General features: G+C 46.2%; 1 long non-coding RNA gene across 7 annotated transcripts in view; it reads right to left on the reverse strand.

Moving 5' to 3' along the window:
- Positions 1–538: 538 nt before the first annotated feature.
- Positions 539–17,850, reverse strand: part of LOC135446182 (uncharacterized) — a 62,053-nt gene continuing 44,741 nt past the window's right edge. Inside the window, exons 2-5 of one of the 7 annotated variants that reach the window (XR_010439691.1) lie at positions 11,066–11,112; positions 9,277–9,758; positions 7,814–7,896; positions 6,541–6,711 (exon numbers count right to left, since the gene is read on the reverse strand). This is a non-coding gene — a long non-coding RNA (uncharacterized LOC135446182). Of the gene's footprint in view, positions 675–6,540; positions 9,759–11,065; positions 11,113–17,850 lie in introns of those variants that run through there. The other 6 variants (XR_010439688.1, XR_010439690.1, XR_010439685.1 and 3 more) reach the window with 6 other exon arrangements.

A 17,850-nucleotide genomic window follows, 5' to 3' on the forward strand; every position in this document is an offset into this window, starting at 1 on the left:
CAGCCTTTGCTTACATGCCAAGCTGCTTCTTACAGCAGGAAAACAAGTCTCCAGTGCTGAGTGTAGATAATCTTCCAGGCATGGAGCTGTGGATTCATTCTGGGCACTGCCATTGCCCAAGTGAGAACCCCACACAAAAATTCCTCTGCAGCATACCCCCAAATCACATGGGTTTGGAAATGGGAGCGTGTTGCCTGAGGCCAGATGTGGGGACTGGCAGGCTGCTGGCACTGTGCAGAGGCACATCTGCATGTCAGGCAGTTACTCATTCCTGCATACTTCCCTGATAAAATCTGGATTGCCTAAAGCTGGTATTTTCACTCCAGTTTCCTTATCAAGGTATTTACCACCTCCTGTCTGTGTCTTGCAGACTGAGGGTGTTAAATGCTCCCTTATTCTCTCCCTGTGCAGGGAGCTGGAGCTGCCATCCAGGATGGGATTTCTAACCCCACCAGAGCAGGGTTGGCTGTGTGGCTGCTGGCCTGGGCTCTGGGATCTCACCCTCTTTGTACCTGGCATGTGTCTCTGTTGATCCTCATGCTGCCTTCCTGCAGCTGCTGGGCTCCTTCCTGTGTTTGGGGCATTTGTTGTGGTGTTTCCTGGTAGTCCCCAATCACATTTTAGAAGCTGTCTTGTCCCCTGCAGGGTTCTCTCCTGATGTAGCTGTTGCACAGCTGTAGGGAGAGAAGGAGAGTTTGGAATAAAGTTGTCTCAGGAAGGGCAGACGTGTATATGGCAACTCAGTAATGCACATAACATCCTTTCCTCTCTAAAGCAAAAAGCAGGTCTCTGTCTCTTAAATATCAACACTGAGATAGGCCCCTGATCACAAAGGTAAGGTGTACTTGGAATTTTGAGCAGTTCCTTTTCCAAGAGAGCACCCCACTCCTCTTTCACTGCTGACATCAATCACCTATTTTAGCCAATGGCTCACACAACGCCCTCCTCCTTTGGGAGAGCATCACCCTGAATCCTTCACAGGGGGTCCTTGAGGGCTCTGCTCTTCCCCCCTGAGCTTCTTAAAAGGGGAAAAAGAGAGACATGTTCTGAAACACATTTCCTTGAAAAAATATTAATTTCCTTGAGGAAAAACACTACTGGATTACTCACTGGGAAAACCTAAGCAACAGATCTGTTTCAGTTTGGTTTCATAAATATGGGAAATATTTCATCAGTTTAAGAACAACACTTGTGGAGATTGATCAGCTGGGTTCACACTGCCTTGTGGGAGCTGAAGTTTATTTTGGGATGCTGATTCTACAGACAAGGCTGTCCTCAGCATTATGCTGTAGGCATATAGCTTGTGCCAATCAGACTTAAAAGAATGCTTTTCAGCTAAATTCAAAAAGAATGAAACTTGATTTCAGAAACGCCACCAAGTAATTTTAGCTTAAGAAAACCCCCAATGAAAGATAGAAAGATTTTCTTCTGACATTTTTGCTCCATTTTTGAATTGGTGTTTGGGATACAGAAAAACAATCAGAATTATCACATGGGGTAGATTTCTAATTTGAAACTTCTGTCTTGACATAGGCTGGCTGAAGAAAGTGAGACCCCTTCAGGTGTTACTGCAGAGCTGTTGCCAACTTGAGCAAATGTGTTTGAATCTCACCACTACACCTGCCCGCACATGAAGGGCTCTTGGGATGCTGGGCAGTGCTCAAAGAGAGCCAGGGAACAGACCTGTGCTCTAGTGTAGCACCAAACCCGTCTGCTGGCAGATGCCAGACTTGGATCTGAGGCTGTTGTCTCACTTGGCAGTGCCCACCCTGCTGAGAGCCCTCTGCACCAGATGGGCAAAGCAGGCTCTATCAATCACTGGCAGCAGTCCAGAGCAGCCAGGCAGGGCTCACAGGTTGGTTTTTTCCCTCCCTCCGGTGTTTGGACAAGCCAACACTGAAATCAGAGACGTGGCTGCTATCAGTGGTGGTGTTAATTGGGTGCCAATTGCAAGGAAGACAGGATGGCAGCGACACTGCTTGGGACTGTATCCTGCATCCAAGCTCTAACTTCCTTTGCATCCTCCCTCCCCTGGTATTCAGTCTAGCTAGGCTAAAACCAGCTCTAGACATGACCACTCTTGCTGCAATTTCTCCTCAAACTCTCTCAGCAGCTGCAATATTTTGGAGGTGTTGTGCACCTGCTGCAGCCCCTGCCCAGGTGCCCAGAGCGTGGGGAGGAGCAGCCCAGAGACCCCTGGAGGCAGAAGCACAGGAAGGCAGAGGGTTTTGCCCAGCCCTGCAACCTCCAGAGACAGTGCCTGAGAATAAAACACAGGGAACCATGTAGTGTGAGAGAGTAACTCAAAAATTACGCCTGTAGTGAAGAAACCACATAATATATTCAAGATGTCAGAGGTTAGCCATGGTGCATGTGAATCATGCTGCAAATACCTCACCTTTAACTCTGCCGTCGTAATTAGATTACAAAGTTTTTATTACGGTTTTAAATTCTGCCTTTATAGGTTGCTGTCCAGCTGTGCACTTAAATCTGGTTTTATCACACTTTCTGAGCTCATCACATTTAATTCTGCCCCTACAATGCTGGATTAACTTTAAGGGTCGCTGAAGTCAGAAGTCACTCACCCTTGCCCTACTAATGGATTCCCAGAGCCCCGCACGGCCGAGCAGCGCCGTGTACAGTAACCAAATTCATCATCGGGCTGAGGGGCAGGCAGAGGGGGTCTTCGTTTATTTACTGCTCTCTGGGTTCGCTCTGGGGACATTAGCAGAGATGACAGCATCAGGAGGTGTTGTTTTCCTCCTCCTGGGCAATGCAGCCTGCCCAGCATTGCCCTGGGAGCTGCGAGGGAGGACAGCTGGGCCTGCCTGGGAGAAGCCATGGCTGATTCCTGACGCTCATGGACCTGAGCAAATGCTCAGCTCTCTCCACCCAGAAATCACACCCTGCTGCCCCACTCGCTCCTGCCACAACTCCCTCCCCTGGTATTTTGTGGGCCCCATCTCTGATATTTGAAGCAGTCTCAGAAAACTGAAAAAGCCCATTTTTTTTTTATTCTAAGGATGACTTCTTTGTTGTTACCTATCATCAAGAAAGCAGGACAGGGCACAAATGAAACTCTTCATCTAAACAACGTTCATCCCCAGGTTTTTATCTCAATCTGTTTTTATTCTCTGACGAGCAAAGGTCAGAGAGGTTGGTGTTAGATACTACCAAAATAAGATGATTCATTGCCTTGAAAAAAATCATCCTGCAAACAAGCAAATAAAGGGGAAATCATATTCTATTAAAAGAAACCCTCAAATCATCAAGAAATAAGGTACTGAAGGGTCCAAGTGATTTACATGAAGTCACAGGGAGTCTGAAGGATCTAGGAAATCACACTTGCTCCAGTGGAAAAGACAATTTTTCTTTCTTGGTGAGGAATACTTTATTAGGGCAGACCTGAGCCAGAGATGGAGAGCATGGAATTTAGTGGAAAGTGGAGAGCAAACTGGCACAATAATGCCATGACAATTTTTGACCTTTGCCTTTCAATGACTAGACACATTTTTGGAATCAAGGTTAATAATCTTCAGCAATATACAACCTTCTGCCTAGGAATGTGTGGTGATTAGGGCAAAGAATTTCATATGGTCACAAAATATCTATCTCAGAGTCCTGGGCTTATAAAATACTCTATTTCCTCCATTAATTGTGTCCACGTGGAGCTGTAACTAAGTAGCTGAAACAAATAAACCCAAAGTAATATTGTTTCCTTTTAAAATATTTCACTTAATTTGTGGAAGAGGTTTGGGCTCATTAAAAATAGGCCATCTCCCACGAGGGCTTTTTCCTTTTCTCCTGCGAGCCCCTGGCCCAGGGCTCAGTAACATGTAGAGCAGCACGTTGTCCTTGGCACAGCCCTGGCTGGAGCCGCTCTCCCGCTCGGCTCTGCAGCCCTGGGCAGGCAGAGCTCGCTTGGCCAAGCAGCTCCTGATGTGCCACTGCCCTGGGAGAACAGTCCCTGACTGAAATGTCCTCCCTCCCTCTCCAGCTCATTAGCAAACTCCACTCCTTGCTCCCATGGAAAGCTGTCACTGTCACAATCCCTCTGGGGAAGTGACAATACGTTCACTGCATCCAGAGGTGCAAGCAAAGCCCAGTTCTGAGTCTGTCTGAAGGCACCGTGCAGGCACTTGGTTGCTTCTGGTGGATCTCAGACTGTTCCCTGCTCCTCCAGAGCAAGCTGTGAGTCAGCTGCATCAGGGTGACACCAGGAGCTGCTGTCAGACAGGGAAGGACAGCTCCTTCCCTGAGCTGATGTCAGTCACAAAATGGGCACAAAACACACAAGATGGAAGGAAAGAGCAACCTGGAGCAAGGGTGCCAGGCTGCCAGCAAAACCTCCAGAAGACAACAAATGACTGCACATTCCTTCCCTGGGGAATGTCATTTTTCCTCCTTCGCTGGGCTATCTTTTCCAAGCGCTCTCCTCCAAAAGGTCGCAGCCTCAAGCACAGTTAGAGTTTGTGAGAGACACTACTCTGTCTAAGCAAAACCAGAAGATCTGGTGATTCCAGAGTCCCTTGTGACCTCTATGCTGCTGAGTGCTCTGACCTGGAAGGTGCTTGTGCTGCAGTGGGACAGGGGCAGTGCCCCAAGGCTAGGGGAGGGAAGGATCTGACCAAAGGAGGCCAAACAAGCATGTTTGCTAAGTTAGAGAAAGCTCAGGGCAGAACCTGAGACCGTGATCTCTGCACTGGCACCTTTAGAAGGCGCCCTGTTGGCACCAAACACCCCTCCCTTGTGCCCCACTATTGATGTGGCTCCAAATGCTCACTGGGTATCTGGGACAGATGTTATGGTGCGCACGCTTCAGCTCTGTTTTATGAGGACATTTCCATAAAATTAGAACCTATGATCCCTCTCCCAGTTTCTCCTTCTCTCTGTGGGCTCTGTCACACTGGAGAAGAATTAATGCCAGTGTAACCAGGCAACAACCAAACTATTCATGAGAGCATCCCAGTCCAAAGGAGTTCAGAGACTCCCCCAGTGTTGGGTCACTCCAGTCCTTCTCACTGGTTTTGTTGTCCTTCTAGGGGGGAAGCCACATCTGGAAAATTACTGATGTCCTGCTGTTCACTATGGACACCACTGGGAACTGGCATATGGTCTTGTAAAGTGTGATTAGATCTACAAACTAAACTCTCATTATGACCTCTCTCAAGGTCTTTAAAAACACGTTTCCCTAACTGCTATGATTATATCTAAATTCTTTCGTTTTGGTAATAACAACATCACCCACATTTTCCTCTCTCCCTCCTCTTTTTTTCTGATCATAATTTTGTTACTCACAACAGAAAAATCATCCCACAACTCTCTCTCCCCGTGGACTTGATCTCTGGGTAGGAACACTCTCCTCCCCCCAGAAATGAGTATAAACATAAACATCTCTGCTCTGGAGGAGCTCAACCTGAGGCATGGAGTCTCTGGACCATATGAAAAAATCTCAGTTATCAGACTCTCATTAGCATCATCGTCACCATTGGTGTTATTATTGCCTATGTTAGAGCCCCCCTCAGATATGAGAGCCAAGACCAAGGCCTGCTGAGGGTTCAGATGCTGTACAGACACACCTTGAGGGCAGCCTCAAGGACCCAGCTCAATGAAGCCCCTGTCACTGCCATTCCTCTGCTGCCTCTCTGTACATCTGAATTCTTCCTTTTGCAGCTCCTATGATCACCAGCTCAGCTGTACCAAATTTTTCTTCTCAACACCCAGCAAAAGTCCAGAATTGCCATCACTCAGCTCCACCAAACACTCCCAGCAAATGACTGGGATGGCAGAGAGGTTATGCTCAAAATCTTATCCCCACCATAAAAGCCATGGGAGAACTGGGGTGGGAAGGAGATTTCTGCCCCAAGTATGTTTATTCCGGAGTATAATGTTCTGCTCCAGGCAGGAAGGCACTATCCCAGGTGACTTCAAAAGAATTAATTCAGGATCACCTCTGAGCCCAGAGGGAGAGCTGGACCTGCCAATTCTGCAAGGACCAGTTCAGGAACTGCAGCACCTGGGAAAAGGCATCTGACCACAGCAGGAGGATTCAGTCATTCTGGCATTTGCTGAGGAACAATGTGCAAAACTCACATACCTGGCTAGCAGCTGTGCTTTGCTTCTATCAGATCTCTAAAGAATCATGTGATGGTTTTAAATATTTAAAACCTTATGATTGCAACAGAATATCCCAGTTGGATGAATCATGGGAAGCAAAGAGGTAAAAATATCCAGCAGCAGTTCCCTGTGCAGTGGGGCTGTGTGTGCAGCTCCCATCTGTCTGTACAGGCATTTCTGGAGCATGTTCTCCCGGGGTGTTAAATGGAGACATGAATGAACACTTGGTTTGAAGGCCTGAACCATTTGAATTTGATAAGATTTTATCTTGATGAACACAATTGATTGACATCTCATATTTCTTGGGTTTAATGAGCTCATAACTGCACTTTAATTGGTTTAATTACCAGGGCATAATATTGCAGGTATGTAATGCAGACCTGTAATACTGAGTTATACAATATATTATATTTGCTGTACATCACAAATTACAACATGCACTGTAACACAGTTTTTCATGAGAATTATTACCAGGATTATCAGTGGTGAATATTCAGCGACATGAATAGAAATTTCCTTTAAGTAATGTCTTCAGGATTCGCCCTCCTTGTATAAGCTTCTAAGAACAACGTTCATCCGGGGAAAATGTGAAGGCTGTGAAATATGAAATTGTTTCTAGGCTAGGGTGGGATTTGGCTCCAGAAAGCTCAGGGTCTAAGTTCCTCCAAGATGTTTAGACACCTCACTCCCATTTCAAATTTCCATGTTTGCGTCAGAAATACAGATTTTCCTCTAGCTTTTTCCAAGGCTGGCTCAACGCTCACAGCGTTTTCTCAATCTATTTATTGTCCACACTTTGGAAATGACTGTTAACAGTCCCCCAGTGTTTTCCTGCTATAATTGTTTGGATCTCTGGGGTGACACAATTAGCAGCTGGGAGAAGCACCGGAGAGTGGAATTGCGTCTTTAATTATCTTTGCATTGTGAGGAAGGATGCCGTGTGCCCAGGCAGTTATTACACCTGACAAGGACAATGTATTTACAATGGGTGTTTATACAGGCTAATTCCTTACAAAAATACCTTGACAGAAAGTGCTCCACCTGCCTCATGTTCCCTATCGCAATTGCTAATTAATATTATTGTGCTGAAAACGATCCTATCAAGCAAAGCCTCTTCTGTCATAACTGCTGCTCCCTGCCCAGCTATGCCTAATTAAACTGCTGCTGACTCACTCAGCAGGAAGGATGTTCAGCAGACCTGGTCTCACTGCTGTTTTACAGAGTCTCTGCTCTGCTCAGCCTCCCTCAAGCTGCCCTGGCTGCCTCCACTTGACTCCTGCTGCTGACTCAGGGTCTAAAGCCATAATCAGGTTCCTGGTGTAGTTCTGGGTTTAACTGCTCATAGAGCTGCCCATACACCTGCATTCAAAGCCAAGCACCATCTGATTCCCTTTTCCAGTCACACTGGTAAAAATCTAGCTGTGAGGGCAAGATTGCTCTGCAGGGCACTGCACACAACGGCAGCTGTTGTGAACTTTCTGTGTATTTGTCAGACTAAAATGATGTTTACATTGGTGGCATAAATAAGACCTGAGCCTTCAAAGTGAATCAGAGTGGAACTGCTCTGCAGTTTTTGGGAGTTGTGCTGGGACGGGGTGAAAGGTGCCAGAGTCAGGCTCAGTGATTTGGGCTTGTCTCTAGGTGTGTGAGGACACAAGCAGGAGTCTAATGGGATTGACAAAAGGACATTACTCACCCCTCAGGAGGCTGCCTCCTCTGCAAAGAGCTCCTGCGTGGCCCAGCTCAAATTGCAAACCTGCATGCTCTTCTGTGTCTCATCTGCTACAGACAGATAATTACAGAGGTGCTAAGAGGATAAACGCAGTAAAGTCTGGAAGGAGAAAAGAGAGGAGAGATGGGCACGGCCAGCTGCTCTTGTCCTGGGCACGCCTGGGCTCTGCAGTGGCACAGACAGGGCTTCTGGCCCGCAGGAACATCAGTCATGACATCCCCATGGCTCAGGGGGCTGGCTGAGGGCTCTGGGGTACAGGGCTGTCCCACCAGTTCTGCTTTAGCTCAGCTGCTGATGCAGGACTCAGCCTTTGCTCCTGGGAGCAGCTCTGAAGTGCATGGTACAGATAAACTCTAGGGGAATGTAACAAAATCCTGGGGAGAGATGGCAAAGTAAGAAACCCTCATTTTGGGCAGACAAAGCATCCAGACTGCTCCTTCTGGAGCTAACCAATAACAACAAAAAGAAACAGAAAAAGGGAAACAAATTAAGCTCAAAAATGGAATGCAACTTTCAGTGTATGAAATGAATCAGTGAGTCGAACAGGCTAAAGGAATAAGAAAGATAAAGAAAAATCAAGACTTTTTTACCCCCATGAAATCAAGGGGTTCCTGTGAAGAGCAGGAGAGGGAATATTTATTCTCCAAGAAATGCAGCAGTGCTGCTGTGAAATGAAGCAGGCGGTCAGCACACTGTGCCTGGGCATCTTCAGCACTGACCAGGGTTAGGGCACTGCAGAAAATGTTCCCAAAGCACCTGGGACCTCCTGCCCACAAGGAGCACCTTAACCCTGGAATCCTCCTCTGTGGCAATGCCCTTCTTCCTGCTGCACTTGGAGAAGGGCTGCAGGGTGGCCAGGACTGACCACAGTGCCTGTGCATCCCAGACATGAATCCTTCATGGAGCCAGGGACTCCCATGGGAGCTGAAGATGTGCAGCACCTTTGAACAGCATTTGCTACTGCCAATAATAATGATGATAATAACAAAGGGCAGGGAAGAAATAATAGTGAAGCTTCCTTCCAACCTTGAGCTCTGAGTGTTAGGATAGCCAGGATCCCAAAAGGACACACTAGGATCCTGCTTTGTCTGAAGCAGTAGTGAATAGAAATGGTTGGGGAAGCTGCAGAATAACCATATACGTTATGTGGTTAACAGGCTAAATAAAAGGAATACACACCTCTTTCTTTGAAATATGCCAGAAAGGAATCACTTAGCAAAAAAAGATTGGTTTTTTTGGTTTGTTTTTTTTTTGACTGCACTTTGCTTTGGAAGGAAAACATCCAGAAGAAAAACAAAAATGCCAAGAGTGCTGCAATTGTGCCATTTCAAAATTTACAGCATGAAGCTTTTGGCTTTTTCACCCTCAAGTTTTCATGCAGATTGTTTTATACAAGACCATGGAAAGCAGGAATGGAGACAACTGACCTCAGCTCACTTCTCAGGAGGGAAGGTAGAAGAAGAATTTTTCTTCTGGGGTTATTCTTGAACTCAAGTCAGGCTTCAAAATTCCTTCTTGTCAGGGATTCCATTTGGAGTATTGCTCATACATCTCTCTCTGTGTCACCACAGTAGCCACCCAAGAAATCTCCTGGTGTGCCAATTCTCACAGAGCCCACGGCCACAGCTGTGGAAAGGGAGGCAAGGAGCAAGGAGATGACTTTATAACTTAGCCCAGAGCATCACTGGCAGCAGTAGGTGATGAGCTGTATATGTGTGCAATCTGCAGCCCTGCCAAAAAAATCCCCTTCTCTGCTGCACTTTGAGCCAGCCTGGCTAATGGCAAGGAGTCTTTTGTTGCCATTTGAGGAGGTGGCTGTTGGTCCAAGCTCTCACACTCTCATGGAGGAGGCAGCAAGGTGGGGCAGAGTGCCCATCCCAGCAGGAACACGTGTCCTAGGCTGGCCCATCTGCAAAAGAATTCTGAGTGTCAGCCAGGCCAAAAGCTGGCTCTGGGATCAGACAGGGCTAAGCATGGTGACAGTTCCAGGGAAGGAAATGGAAATGCTCTGGGGAGTTGTGGCACAGAGAGTGACACCTGTGGCAATGGGCTCATCAGCTGAAGGATTTGGTGCAATACACATTGCAACAAGGTTGTATTCAGAAATCCATGGCTTGCCAGAAAAACAAATTAAATCAGACAGGCTTATGATTTGGTTTGATTGCTTCCAAACTTATCTTCAATCTGAGTTTTTTTCATGGTCATCACAACAGGGCTTGCTTGAATCTCAGGGCCTAATCCTCCTGGTGCAAGCTGGAGTGAATCCATTTAACTAAGGGAATTTTGCCAGTTTACATCAGATTGTGGCTATATTTAAGTGTAAGTCATTCAGAAATATGCAAGTACTTATTTGCAGCTCTACTTTATGAATAAAGCAAATAAATCTTAAATCTACCAGAATACAGAGTATCCCAGTTTATCCCAGTTAATATTTCCTTCTTGAAGGTACAAATGTGATTAATGACTCACACTGTGATGCAGGAAACCCATCAAATGGCATCAAGGTCCCCCCAGCCCATCTTTTTCCAAAAAGGGATATCCAGAAAATTGGTCACTGTGCTTACAATGGTGGCAGTCCAATGTGCCACCTGGAGAGAAACTGTAGGGGAGCAAAGAGGGCCCTGCTCACCTGCAGCCTCTAGAACCTTCCACATCCCAGCCCTGCTGCTCCACCCTCACCATCCCTGCATTCCCACTGGCTCCTTCCAGGGAACCCCACAGACTGAGGGGTGCAGATCCCTTGAAACAAACGGGGCCCTTTCAGATTTTACAGATGAGGATTTGACCCTGGTCTGACAGTCTCATGAAAGAACTCAGATGGAAGTTGTATCTGGAAGGAACAAAACCTTGAACAAACACTGGCTCCTTCCTCACATTTCAGAACTGGTCAGCTCAGCTCCCAGAACCCCAGACAATTTTGCAGTGTCAGGGAAGAAGAACAACCATGATTTGTCTCACTGCTCTGATGGGCTGGTTCTGAAGAGGCCCCTCATTTAGCACGGATTGGGAATTACTTGTGATTCTTTATCTCTAGGGACAATTCCACTTCCCACACTCTAATTTCCAGCCCTGGAGGACTGCTCTGACCTCAGCCCCACAGCCCTGTGTCCACAGGAACATTCCCCAGTCACAGGGACAGTCACAATGTAATGAGTAAATGCATTTCCCCAGGAAGGGGAGACTGTTCATAACTTTAAGAAGAAAAAGGGTGATTACCTGGATTCAATGTGGTTCAGCAGGTTGGAAGAAGTAGCAGCAGCTCCCTGAAAGAGAAGGAAAAGGGAAATAAGTTTTCAGACCCAGGGATCAGCAGCTCTTTCACTGTCTTTTGGCAGTAGCCTCTAAAAACCTCAGTGCAATGGTGTCCAAACAGACTGAAACCTCCAGGTAATATCTGAACATCAAGAAACCAAACAGTGTTACCTAATGAAGTCCTAAGTAAGAGAAATACTGATTTTGTTCTATGTTTTGTTATTATTTTGGGGTTTTTAAACATCCTTTGCACTTGATAATTGCTTCCCTTAGCGAAAGCGGTCATGTAATGTAAGGTGGAGGCAAAAGAGCTACATTAAAAGCCATAATTACTGCTGTTTCACAATTAGTAGTTCTATTTGAAGATGTTTTGAGTAAGATTTATGGTATGTTCTCTAATTTTTAATTTCTAATTATGAGGAAGAAACTTAGCCTTGAGTATTCTTCTCTAAAAAGTTTAAAATAACACATAGCACAGTTTTGGTCCATAGAGACGGATACAAAAACAGGAAAAAACATGTAGGAAGAAAAGAATAAGGTTTTTTTTGTGTGTGTATAAGCAAGGTTTAAATAGAATAATTAAATTTACCATAATCAATAAAATGTGTGAGTCGAGTTTATTGAAGTGGCTATTTCCCATTGCATAATTTCCCTGGGGAACTTTCATTTTTAATTCAAAAATAAAAAAATAATAATTAAAAAAACAAACCCCTGAGCACTTACTGTAAATATGCCAGCATATGTGTGAGGTTAAGAAAAGCACGAGCCTACACCCAGGAATCAAAGAGGGGCTTACCACTGCTTTGACACTAATTGTAAAAGCTGAACATTTTCTAGAACCATAATCAAACCTTAACTGCCATGGGGGACTCGTTCAGCAGCTCACAGTAATTCTAATAAGATGCAGAGCCTTTCACCTTTAGGTCACCAGTTCAAACCCACTTTGGGTTGGGTAGTAAACAGGAGGCAAATCCTGAGCCCTGGGAAGTGCCAGAGCACCCAGAGGAGATGCCAGAGCAGCTTTGGGGCAGGAGCTGGGAAGAGTTTTCCCATGTCATCCATGCTTTCTCTGGGATTGATGCACCCACCTCCGTGGAGGGCCCATCTCACCTCCCCAGGCCTCAGCCCCTCCCTTCTGGAAGGAGGATGGGGAACCCTTCTTGCTCCTCTTCCTCCATTTCAGCCAGAGTCTCCCCAGGTGCCCCAACGCTCCTACCCCACAGACCCTGGAACTGCCATGGGGTTTTCCAAAACTTGCCCCTCCCAAGAAAGCAATCACAGAATCATCTCTGTCCCTCTTCCACAATTCCTCTTCATTAAGGGTTCATTTCCTTGAGCACCTCATGGAAAGCAGACTGATCAAACAGGAGCTGGAACTGCCAGGCCCTGCCCCTGCTGACCTGGGACACACCACAAAAAGCTCTGGAGACCCAAAGCTGAGCCCTCACCTCAGCATTTGCAGGTGCAGCTCCTTGGGTCGCTCTGAGCTGCTCGTACGGGAAGCCCCAGCTCCCAGCTGAGGCCCTGGCACTGCCTCCAGCCCCACAGAGGCTGAAGTTCTGGGACAAGCACCCACCACCACCCCTGCTGCACGAGGCCTGGATGGGTGCTGGTGCCCTCCTGAGGAAGCCATGGCCGTTGGTGCTCCAGGCTGTGAGAGTGCCAAACAGCAGCCTGCAGACAGATGTGCCTCCAGCACGGATGGCAGCTGTCCCTCAGACACAGCCCAGAGGGGGCTGCTGTGTGCCTGTGCCTGTAGGATGCAGCCCCAGCTCCCAGGCTGCCATGCTGTGTGCAGGGAATGGAATCATCTGAGGCTTTAATTGTGTCTCCTGTTACTACAGCAGAGAAGTTGAGGAGTCCAAGGAACAATTCATTCATTGTCCTCTACACATCTGGGCTAGTGTTTCCTCCTTGGATTAGGCTGTACCAGCGTGTTCCCTCTCCACTCACCACAAGCCAGCAGTGCCAATTTCCCTCTGTGGCAGCTCCAGTGACAGCTGTTTACTTGGAAGCTCATGAATTTGATATATGGGTGCTAGCCACAAATGAATGGAATACTTTCCAGATGCAACATCTTTAAATATTCAAACAATAAGCCAAAAGCACTAAGCTGTCTTGGCCATTTTTTGTCCTCTCAACTCTGGATGTCTCTCAGAGAAGATGTAAACACAATTCCTTGCACCACTGGCCAGAATGCTTCAGATGTTTGAAAGGCCAGCAGTGGCATGAGGTGCTGGGTGGGAGACGGCTGATGGTCTTTGTGAAGCCAAACCCAAAATGGCCAAGAAAGAGCAAAATGAACCAAAAGGAATCCTTGAGGCTGAGCCACAGGAGGTTGTGTCACCAGCCTGAGGGGCTGCATGTGTCACCCTGGACCCCAAGCTCCAAGGAGTGGCTCCCCAAAACATCTGCAGAGCCTCATCTGGAATGTTTAAAGCAACAACAGCAGTCTGCTGAGGTTGTTTAGTGGGCAGTGAACCAGGACCACCAAAATGCCCTGAACCTCTCCTGGCCAGGTGTTACCTGGAAACCCTTCTGGGCACAGGAGTGGAGACCCAGCTCAGAACTGGAGACAAGACATTCCCATTTGCCTTTCTGTCCAGCCCAGCTTTCAACAACGGCATCATCCCATCCTCAGTTTGCATCCATAGCCACCCTAGTGCCAGGGCTGGCACAGAAACAGCTCAGAGGGCAAAGCTCAGCATTCAGGAGTGAGCAAACTTGCCTTGGCAGTGGTGGAGCTTTGCCTGTTACCTTTCCAGCTGGAGGCACTGGCGAGGTGGCGTGGCTGGGCTGAAGCTGTGTGGGGATGATTGATACCACCAGAGCTGCGCCAGCGAGCGGATCTCGCTTCCTGGCCAACTCACATCACTTCTGCTTCCCTCCTTGCATTTTCTTTGGCATTTTCTTCTTTGCATTTACTTATTTCCTTCCACTGAAGTTTAACATGATCCGGACAGTTGAGCTACCAGGATTTGGATTTTCTATCCAGTAATTAAAGGGAGGAACTTTCTTACATATTTTATCTACTTAAAAATACCAACAAGCATGGCCTTAGATTGGAGGAGGGCAGGGGAGAGCTCCAAGAAACCTTGTCTGAATCTGAAACCAGTTCAAGCCTGAAATGCTGCCTGTTTGAAGATTTCCCCTTTATTCCCTCCAATGCTGTTATTAATCAGAGAAAGAATAGCCATTACAATTATCAGCAACTTCATGGAACTGAAAAATTCAAGTTCATTATCTTATGAGAAGAAAATAAACATCATTTTACAAGGTTTTTAAAGCAACAACAGTAATAACAAACCACACCAAACTCCAGTCCACAGGCAGAATGGACATCTGCTAGAAAAAAATTATTATATCCCCACCCACCACCCTCAAATTTAGGGATTTGTGGAATATGGGCCTTGCCTGAAGTTGCTTGGCAGAAATCCCCATCTTAAGTTCTTATTTAATGAAATCATGTGGTAGTAAATCAAACACAGAAACAGGAATAAGTAAATCCACCACATCCTTTGAAAAAAGTATGGTTTGACTCTGTCAGCCCAAGCTGCCTGGGCAGGGAATTATCTGTATTAGTCAACCAAAAAGCAATGACCCAGCAGTGACTGCCCACCTTTTGTGTTCACTCTGAACTCCACATGAAGGGGGCAAGGCAGTGTCCAGCACCAAGAGGGGAAGCAGGCAAAGGAAGGGAGACCAACACCAACACCCTGGTATAAAATCCAGGAGGCTGTGGTGATTTAGTACCTACAAAAGCCAACAGAAAGCTTTGCCAGATCCTCTCTCTGTGGTTTTCTCCATGCCCTCAGTGCACTCATGAGCTTCAGAGCCCGAGAAAGGTCCTGGGCAAACTTTGTCACCTGAGAAATTCATTATTTGGTCCTACAGAAACCCTCTCTGTTGAAATGACAATATTTGTAATGACTGATCCCTGCTAAATTACATTTCCATTTTCTGTCCCATCTTCCTCCAGCATAAAGAGAGTTGAATTTTGCTGCCCAAAAATCTACGGATAAAGCAAGGTCATTGAAATTTTCAGCTTTTTTTGAAAGAAACTTAGATGTCACCTGGAAAGTCATGAAAAAAATACACTTTTCTTGTCAACATTTACCTTAGGAGTATGAAAACATGGATTTCATTCACTGGTATGTCCAAGAAAGCAATTGCAGAAGAGAGATCATCAACCAATACATACAAAGGGAGTGATCTTGTAGAAAGCAGTTGAAAAGTGCATTGTACCAGATGCTGCCAGGTCCCATTCTGATCCCAATCCACTGGGATTGCTGCTTTACTTACAGCTGCCACTTGGAATTAACTTGGTCACTCAACCACGTGTGGAACCCCTCATCTCTCCAGCCTTTAAAGTAACTTCAACAACAAATACACAAAATTTGGTATCCTACCTCATCCCCTGACATTGCCAACTTCTAATTTAAGGGTTTTATTTTTATACCTTGGACATACTAAGATCATGGTGTCATGCCTGTTGTGTGTCCTGGATCCATAATTGTTTTGGAGTTGTGATTCATGACTGTGAAATCCACGTGAAAGGAACTTCCCAGAAATCCCAGGATTTCTCAGAATCCCTCACTGAAGGCCATTTAAGAAGATATGACTCTGTAATTAACATTTTCTGAGGGAGTTAAAAAATATAAACAGCTCAAACGTGGCATTTTTACAACCTTAATAAACCCAAAGGCAGCATTTACCAGGTACACACTTTAAGGACAATAAAAAGGTCACTATGGAGGGCTTCATTTGAACTTTAGTTTCTTTAGTTTGTATTTGAACTATTTTTTATTTGGGCTGAAATCTTCCCTGTATTAAATTCACAGCCCAATTCTAAACAAAAAAACTAAGCAAAACAAAACCAAACCAAACCAAAAATCAAAACCAAAACAAAATACCAAAACAAAACCCCCAGACATTCTGAAATTAGCAAATACTCAAGTATTATCATTCTTACACTAAGAAATGTTCTTGTTTTTTAAAATTCTGTTTGTTTCCAAATGCTTTATCTTTTACTAAAATGGTACATTCCAAACATTTGGTGCTGAACAAGTGATGCTTTTTAATTGTAATTTTTTTTCTCCTTTCTGCCATTTACTGAGGAACCTCAAAACTGAGGAAAATCACTTGCTCCTGCACTGCCTGCCCTTCAGAGGGTGCCCTGCCATGCCATGAGCTCCTGTGCCCTGTCAGGCACCATGCTCTGGGGTTACACTCAGCCTTCAGGGACCCCACCTCAGAGTGAGGAGATGAATTTGGAGGGAGCCCTGTGAGCTGACTGAGCTCCCCTCCTGTGGCAGCAGGAGCTGCTGCAGCCATGGGGTGCAAGTGGGTCCCGTGTAACCCTACTCGAGCTCCACAGCACCACAAGCATTGCCTTTTATGGCTCCTGCAGAATACTGGGGGATACTAATTTTACAGGTGCATTCGAGCAAACTGCAGTCTCCAATATCAGAATGCCATTAAAAATAATGCACTCCTTATGCCCAGGCAGTTAATTTAATATTAAATCAATAAAACATTTACTAGAGCTGGTCAGGGCCCGGGTTGCTGACAGCAGACTCAGCTCACGGCAACAAACGTCTCCTCACCCTCTGCAGACAGCTGCTGGCTTATTGTGGAAGACGTCTTTGGTCCTGACAAATAGCCTCCCTAAGCCCTAATGAGTGCAGAAATTCAAAACATTTGTGGGACATTTATTAGCAGGAAAATGCACCAGCCTTTTGGGAGATTTGGATCGACAGCAGCAATCAGCTGTGGGCCGAGTTCAGTCCAGCATGTGCAGGGAACACAAAATGACTTTCTTGGCTACAGGGAAAGGGATTGGAGCTTTTTCCACTTGGTTTCATCTGTGGGATATGGAGCCTGGGGTGGAAGCTTTTCCCCATGATGAATTTTCATGGGTGGAGTCATTTTACACTCCACCAGGTTCCCAACAAAGTCCTGAGATGGCAGAGGCCACAGGATGGGATCCATCACATCCTCATCTAATGCTGAACATGAGCAGGGCCACCTTCCCCTCCCTGTGCTGGCTTCCAAATTAATTCAAGCACAAAAGACAGGATTTTGCCAGCACGCCTGACAGGCAATGTGGTACGGGGACATTAAGAGGTAAAATTAGGGAACTGTTTTGTTCTTTATTGGCTTTGGTTTGGTTTTCAGCTTATTTTCATAAAAGAATAGAGGTCAACTTTCTACCAAGAATCTGAGAAGCAAAGCAGAACTTTTAGAGCAACTGCAAGTGACGCATTAAATAAATAACAATGACAAAAAAGATCTAAAAAAGGAACAAAACAAAAAGTACCAAAATGGAGAGAACTGACCAAGCTCCCAGGGAGCAGCAATCTGGCACTCCTCTCTGAAGAATGAGCAGATATCTTCTACCCAAATGGTTTTGTGTGGAAAGTGCAATTATTCGAAAACTCCCTGCAGAAGCTGTTTCCCATCACTGCTCTCAGAAGGCTGGACCTGCCCCGAGCTGACAGAGCTCCAGGGACCTATGGCCAAGGTCCTTGACTCAAGAAAGGAGATTTGGGACATGACTTCCCTGAGAGTGGCAGGAAGCAGTGCTTTAGGCCCAGTGCCCCAAACCCCTCCCACAGCCCTGCCTGCAGCACTGAGCACACAGGTACAGCAATGGCTGTGGAGTCCCTGGCCCAGCAGTGCCTGCCTGGAGGCCAAGGTGCTCCCTGTGCCTCCCTGAGCCCTGGGATGAGCAGGGAATGCCCAGCTCT

This window comes from Zonotrichia leucophrys, chromosome 3 (assembly GCF_028769735.1).
Source record: "Zonotrichia leucophrys gambelii isolate GWCS_2022_RI chromosome 3, RI_Zleu_2.0, whole genome shotgun sequence".
Taxonomy (NCBI): Eukaryota; Metazoa; Chordata; class Aves; order Passeriformes; family Passerellidae; genus Zonotrichia; species Zonotrichia leucophrys.